Below are 8,165 nucleotides of genomic sequence, written 5' to 3' on the forward strand. Positions count from 1 at the left end.
TAAAAAAATAAAAAAATAAGATAAATAAGAATAAAAATAAAATTAAATTAAAACAAATAAACCAACAAAATGTGAATAAATATAAACCCGAAAGTTATCTAAACCCCACATGTACCTATATGAGTGTATCAATACACTTATAAATGTCTAACATTTATCCACACCCGCGCATATATACACACACACACGCATTTCAGACATACAGAGACAAATAATAGTATTTTTCTTTACTTATGTAGCGTGGTAACATCTTCGTATATGCAATATTATGCTACCCGACTACAGACGGGTGTATATATATATATATATATATATACATATATACACAAACACACACATACATACATACATAAATACATACATATACATATATATATATATACATATACACATACATACATATAAACACACACACAACAGACATACATATACATATCCACACATACATACATATATAACATATATATAAACAACATTCGGACATCCATACATTTTTGTAATCTATATTGTTACAACAATTCTATACGAGGCAGCCTATTCTAATTGTTCAGAAATATACGTGTGTATACATATATCTACATACAATAGACACAGAGATACATCCACATACAAACATACACACAGATACATGGAAACAGATATATATATATATATAAACATACAAACATACATGCATACGTAAAATACACTTATATATCCAAAGTCACACAAATATAGACATATATATATATACATGCATACATGTACCGTGCCACCAAATGATACATCTAAAGTAGAAACAGACATGAATACACCTACTATATAAATTCACTTTTTCTATCAAATTCCACACGTCTAGTTATGTTTCATGGCCCCATCCGCTTGTTACACTTTCCTAAGTTGTAGGTTTTTACCGTAAAAATTGACACTACGTAAAAATTTATATTGAATTCAGCATGAAGTTCATAGGGTTATCCTCATATTTAACAAAGATTCTTTCGATGGTAAGGCAGGTATACATAAGATGTATCACGACACAATAATAATATATAATAACATATGACAGAAATCAGAGTATTTAGGTTATACAAACCTAGTATATAAGCTTATATATTGTAGTACTTACCTTCATCTTTGCTTATTCACTCTAATACCCTTATTCCTTTCTCTTCCATTCACCCTTCATTCCTTACTTTCTTTCATCTATTTATTTCTTCTATTTTTTTTTTTTTTTTTTTTTATATTAATAAATTATTTTTCCTACCCGGGTATATAAAGATCATATATCCATACATGCACACACCCAAAAATATCCATATGCATACATTATTACGAGCTTCACTCAAAACGATCTATTACTCATTTAGTTCAAATATACCTTCATACAGGTACTTATTTCGGCTAGTAATACCATAACTGCTCGATGAAGTAGAATATTAAGTGACTTACGTAACCCATATGGGTATGATTATAGTTGCGACCTCACTTATCCTCTTTGTGGGGGGGGTTATTTGATGGGGGTTAGTTGTACTTATAGCAGTTCCATTATCCTAATTTAGAGTTCCTTAAGTGCATGTATTCTGAAATGCTTGCAGGATATAGCAGTTTCTTGTTTAATATTCAATAATTTTTCTCGGTCTTTAAACCTAGTTATCTCAAGTTTTTCTGATAAGCATAATAGACATGGTGAGTTCAATGAGTGGCAAGTATTGGCCCTTCTAATAATATTCCATTCTATACTAGGTGTTTTATTTTCTCTAACTAATTTCCAGTAATATAACGATAAGGAAGTGTCCTTTTCATATGTTTGATTATTCATCGATGAATAATCAAACATATGAAAAGGACACTTCCTTATCGTTATATTACTGGAAATTAGTTAGAGAAAATAAAACACCTAGTATAGAATGGAATATTATTAGAAGGGCCAATACTTGCCACTCATTGAACTCACCATGTCTATTATGCTTATCAGAAAAACTTGAGATAACTAGGTTTAAAGACCGAGAAAAATTATTGAATATTAAACAAGAAACTGCTATATCCTGCAAACATTTCAGAATACATGCACTTAAGGAACTCTAAATTAGGATAATGGAACTGCTATAAGTACAACTAACCCCCATCAAATAACCCCCCCACAAAGAGGATAAGTGAGGTCGCAACTATAATCATACCCATATGGGTTACGTAAGTCACTTAATATTCTACTTCATCGAGCAGTTATGGTATTACTAGCCGAAATAAGTACCTGTATGAAGGTATATTTGAACTAAATGAGTAATAGATCGTTTTGAGTGAAGCTCGTAATAATGTATGCATATGGATATTTTTGGGTGTGTGCATGTATGGATATATGATCTTTATATACCCGGGTAGGAAAAATAATTTATTAATATAAAAAAAAAAAAAAAAAAAAAAATAGAAGAAATAAATAGATGAAAGAAAGTAAGGAATGAAGGGTGAATGGAAGAGAAAGGAATAAGGGTATTAGAGTGAATAAGCAAAGATGAAGGTAAGTACTACAATATATAAGCTTATATACTAGGTTTGTATAACCTAAATACTCTGATTTCTGTCATATGTTATTATATATTATTATTGTGTCGTGATACATCTTATGTATACCTGCCTTACCATCGAAAGAATCTTTGTTAAATATGAGGATAACCCTATGAACTTCATGCTGAATTCAATATAAATTTTTACGTAGTGTCAATTTTTACGGTAAAAACCTACAACTTAGGAAAGTGTAACAAGCGGATGGGGCCATGAAACATAACTAGACGTGTGGAATTTGATAGAAAAAGTGAATTTATATAGTAGGTGTATTCATGTCTGTTTCTACTTTAGATGTATCATTTGGTGGCACGGTACATGTATGCATGTATATATATATATGTCTATATTTGTGTGACTTTGGATATATAAGTGTATTTTACGTATGCATGTATGTTTGTATGTTTATATATATATATATCTGTTTCTATGTATCTGTGTGTATGTTTGTATGTGGATGTGTCTCTGTGTCTATTGTATGTAGATATATGTATACACACGTATATTTCTGAACTATTAGAATAGACTGCCTCGTATAGAATTGTTGTAACAATATAGATTACAAAAATGTATGGATGTCCGAATGTTGTTTATATATATGTTATATATGTATGTATGTGTGGATATGTATATGTATGTCTGTTGTGTGTGTGTTTATATGTATGTATGTGTATATGTATATATATATATATGTATATGTATGTATTTATGTATGTATGTATGTGTGTGTTTGTGTATATATATATATATATATATATATATATATATATATATACACCCGTCTGTAGTCGGGTAGCATAATATTGCATATACGAAGATGTTACCACGCTACATAAGTAAAGAAAAATACTATTATTTGTCTCTGTATGTCTGAAATGCGTGTGTGTGTGTATATATGCGCGGGTGTGGATAAATGTTAGACATTTATAAGTGTATTGATACACGCATATAGGTACATGTGGGGTTTAGATAACTTTCGGGTTTATATTTATTCACATTTTGTTGGTTTATTTGTTTTAATTTAATTTTATTTTTATTCTTATTTATCTTATTTTTTTATTTTTTTATTTTTTATTGTATTTTTTATATATTTTTTATTTTTTATTTATTTTTATTTATTTATTTATTTATTTATGTATTTTATTTTTATTTTTATTTTTATTTATTTATATTTTTTTATTTACCTTAATGTAACTTTTACTTTATCTTCTACGTAGTTTCAGAATCATTGTCTAGTTTCAGTAAATAAAACAAAAAGTGTCTAGCATGGATTCGCTTTTGAATATATGGATTAATGTGTGTATACTGTGTGTGTTGGCAGTGTCTGTGTATGGATGTGTTATGTGTGTGTTGCGTGTATGTGTGGGTGGAGGTAGATTAAAAAGGCACCGGTCAGTACTTGGTTGACCATAGCTAAGGTTATTAACTTACAGACTCTAAGACAAGAAAACGAAACTCTCATGTACCCTATGCCATAAAAAGCCAAAAGTTAAGTTAGATGGGGGAGGGGGAAAAGAAAAAAGATGTTTATCATCTTCATAGACCTCACTCATCCTTTTACCGTTTTTGTTTTTTTTGGCTCCCACCCAGGTTGTATTTTTAACTTGATAAACGAAATAGAAAAATGTATTTGGTGGAAATGTCACTTTTGAAGGTAGTTCTTGGCCTGAAGACGTAATCCCCCGACGTGGGTGATTACAGAAACATGTATGCACATATGTAGCCATTAATGTTTGTATAAATAAAATTAATATACCTGCTCTGTTCACTCATTGAGCACTATTTTGGTAGACACGTGTTGTTTCATTGGATTTACTTCTAGGAAAATAAACTCTACTGGCTATATATATATATATATATATATATATATATATATATATATGATTATATATATGTATATATAATTATATATATATATATATATATATATACGCATAAAAATATATACAGAAAGGGGTTTGTGTTTACTATAACTTTTTACACAAATATTGCGCAAGTATAAATCATGTAGAATATCTGCATGAGTATAATTACACGTAATTGTTGACTAAAAATGAATGAGAAATTAAAAAAAAATTAATGAGGAATTAATTAAAATGAATGTTTAAAAGAATACGCAAATTAGCTAGATCGTTTGCAGATGAATGTGATTCTATGACTCATACAGCAAAGTTGTATTTTTAAAAATATATAGAAAATAGGAATTTTATATAAATATTAATACAGGAAAAATACACCAATTAATAGGAATATGACTATATAGTATTTGAAGATCTTTCAACATTTATAACCGTATTACTTTTTTTAATTTCAAGGTTAACTAGATTTTATTTCTTGCAATCACTATATTAGTTGTTTTTCAAGAATTAACTTTAGTTCTAATATTATTTGGAAATCATCAGTTATTTCACATAAACAACTATTTCGGGGGATTTAAAAGCAAAGGTGCCCTATAAAATTGGACAATATTGGAAATACAAAAACCGGAAACAAAAAGACAAAATACGAAAATAAGGAATAGAAACAAATCTATGGACAATTCAGAAAGGAAATAAGAGATGAGCATTAGAACGAATAGAAATGATTAAAAAAAATGACACTTTAACAGAGAAACGGAATTGCTACTAACAGCTGCAAAATAATGCAATTATAACTAACTACATTAAAGCTTATATAAATGAAAAAAAAAGCAAAGCAGCAAATGTAAACTATACAAAAATACGATATAGTTAACCACTTAAGTGAATGTACCTATTTACTATGCCTCCCCACGGGACAGAGTAAGACACCAGGGTCGTTTTTTAACGTGGAGAAAAGGTACACAAATAAAAAGTGTCTCAGTCGTGAGGGATTTCTCCTCCACCGAAAGAGAACAGGAAAACGAAGTGCAGCATCTGAAGAACAGATGGTATTTATTTGCTCCCCCACAGAGCAAATTAGGCACAAGGCCGATTTTTAATGTGAGGAGTGAAGGGGAAATGGGGACCAGCTCCCCGGGGAGTAGGGGAGCTGGATAGTGACAATTGGTATGAAGAGTTGCGCCTACATTGACCAAGGTCTTATATGTGGGGTCGCCCCCATATATGGTCTTTGCTTGCAGTATCTGCCGGAACAGATGGTATTTATTTGCTCCCCCACCGAGCAAATTAGGCACAAGGCCGATTTTTAATGTGAGGAGTGAAGGGAGGGGGAAGGGGTAAAAGGGAACCAGCTCCCGAGAGGTGGGAAATGGGAGGTGGTTAAAGGTCAGGCATGTGGGGTTGCCCCAACATCTGGTCTTTGCTAGTCCTAGCTAGTCATAGCTTGCAGTATCTGCCGGAACAGATGGTATTTATTTGCTCACCCACCGAGCAAATTAGGCACAAGGCCAATTCTTAATGTGAGGAGTGAAGGGAGGGGGAAGGGAAAAAGGGGACCAGCTCCCGAGAGGTGGGAAATGGGAGCTGGTTAAAAGTCAGGCATGTGGGGTTGCCCCCACATCTAGTCTTTGCTAGTCATAGCTAGTCATAGCTAGTCATAGCTTGCAGTAGCTGCCGGAACAGATGGTATTTATTTGCTCCCCCATCGAGCAAATTAGGCACAAGGCCAATTTTTAATGTGAGGAGTGAAGGGAGGGGGAAGGGAAAGGGGGACCAGCTCCCGAGAGGTTGGAAATAGTTGCTGGTTAAAGGTCAGGCATGTTGGGTTGCCCCCACATCTGGTCTTTGCTAGTCCTAGCTAGTCATAGCTTGCAGCATCTGCCGGAACAGATGGTATTTATTTGCTCACCCACCGAGCAAATTAGGCACAAGGCCAATTCTTAATGTGAGGAGTGAAGGGAGGGGGAAGGGAAAAAGGGGACCAGTTCCCGAGAGGTGGGAAATGGGAGCTGGTTAAAGGTCAGGCATGTGGGGTTGCCCCCACATCTGGTCTTTGCTAGTCATAGCTTGTCATAGCTTGCAGCATCTGCCGGAACAGATGGTATTTATTTGCTCCCCCACCGAGCAAATTAGGCACAAGGCCGATTTTTAATGTGAGGAGTGAAGGGAGGGGGAAGGGGAAAAGGGGACCAGCTCCCGAGAGGTGGGAAATAGGAGCTGGTTAAAGGTCAGATATGTGGGGTTTCCCCCACATCTGGTCTTTGCTAGTCATAGCTAGTCCTAGCTAGTCATAGCTTGCAGTATCTGCCGGAACAGATGGTATTTATTTGCTCACCCACCGAGCAAATTAGGCACAAGGCCGATTTTTAATGTGAGGAGTGAAGGGAGAGGGAAGGAAAAAGGGGACCAGCTCCGGAGAGGTGGGAAATGGGAGCTGGTTAAAGGTCAGGCATGTGGGGTTGCCCCCACATCTGGTCTTTGCTAGTCATAGCTAGTTATAGCTAGTCATAGCTTGCAGAATCTGCCGGAACAGATACTACACTTTGATTTGGACCAAAACTGGCAGAAAACGGATTCAAGTACAGAACAGATATGTGTGCATGGGAAATCAGTAGAGTTGGAACTCCTCAAACGATTGCGAGTCATGCATACAGAAAAATGGACCAGGGCCAAACCGTAGATAGTACTGGCAAACCATTAAATCCTTTGAGGCAGGATAGTTCAAGCAGAAAGACCAGACGCTTTAATAATTTCTAAGAAAGAAAATAAACTACCAAATGATAGATTTTGGGCGTTCTGGAAAATCCAAGCAAAAAAGTACTAACCAGAACTTCCCAGTATGATAGCGAAGAGTACTCCGACCTCGGGGAGACTTATTATCACCTACATTTTTGTGAAGACCAGTAATCGTTACCAGCGTTGTAAATTCTTTTGAAATAACGCAAAACCAGTAGTAAAGTTTATCCAGAACTCTGAGATGATTGGTTTGAAACTAATTAAAATATTACCCAAACCTTGCAAGTTGGGAAGGTGCTTCACTAGTAACTATGTAAAGGAAGGTTTTTTTAACTTTCAAACAGTCAATGCGTGAAAAAAAAAAACGGGAATAATATTAGAAAAGTGACATGGGAGGACATTTTTTCTCATAAAGGTATTAAGATAATAATATTAAAATTTAAAACTATTACTATTAAAACTATTACATTATTATTGAATATAAAATGTTCTTTTTGGAGAGATTCCGGAATCTTTCCAAATGGAATACGTTAACATTCAATATTTTAGAACGTTCCGGAATCTCTCCAAAATGTTATGAAGTTAAGATGGTTAAGCAGATGATCAAACAGTTGAGTTATCAGTCGCTAAGACGCTTACTACTACTGACTACAGCAAAATCTCTAGAATCATTCTCTTGCCGAAAGGCATCTATTTTAAAGAATAATTTACTTGTATCCCTCGAAGAAAAACTGGAATTTGTTACATATAAAGATTTCTGTCTTTCTCTCTGACAAAAGACATCTTATTTCAATATTCTCTTTTACTCGATATTTTTTCTAACTAAAATCATTTCACTGAACTTAGACCCTGTCAAACGCTTTCAATTATCTAGTAGTATATAAGATATTAATTGTACTATGAAACCACATTGAAGTTCGTTGTTCTTTATTATTGGTGTTCTCAATTTACAAATTCCTAGAATAATCAATGTTTCGATGATCTTTTAGCACTTCACTATATTTTTGCATTGGTTTGCATATAAATGTGGCA

At 33.6% G+C, this 8,165-nt stretch overlaps 1 protein-coding gene across 1 annotated transcript in view; it reads right to left on the reverse strand.

The window, feature by feature from the left end:
- LOC145276947 (tachykinin-like peptides receptor 99D) overlaps window positions 1–8,165 on the reverse strand; it is a 775,418-nt gene that overhangs the window by 523,415 nt on the left and 243,838 nt on the right. The window lies entirely within an intron of this gene.

The sequence above is a fragment of the Euprymna scolopes genome, chromosome 5 (assembly GCF_053919585.1).
Source record: "Euprymna scolopes isolate OS-2025 chromosome 5, ASM5391958v1, whole genome shotgun sequence".
Taxonomy (NCBI): domain Eukaryota; kingdom Metazoa; phylum Mollusca; class Cephalopoda; order Sepiida; family Sepiolidae; genus Euprymna; species Euprymna scolopes.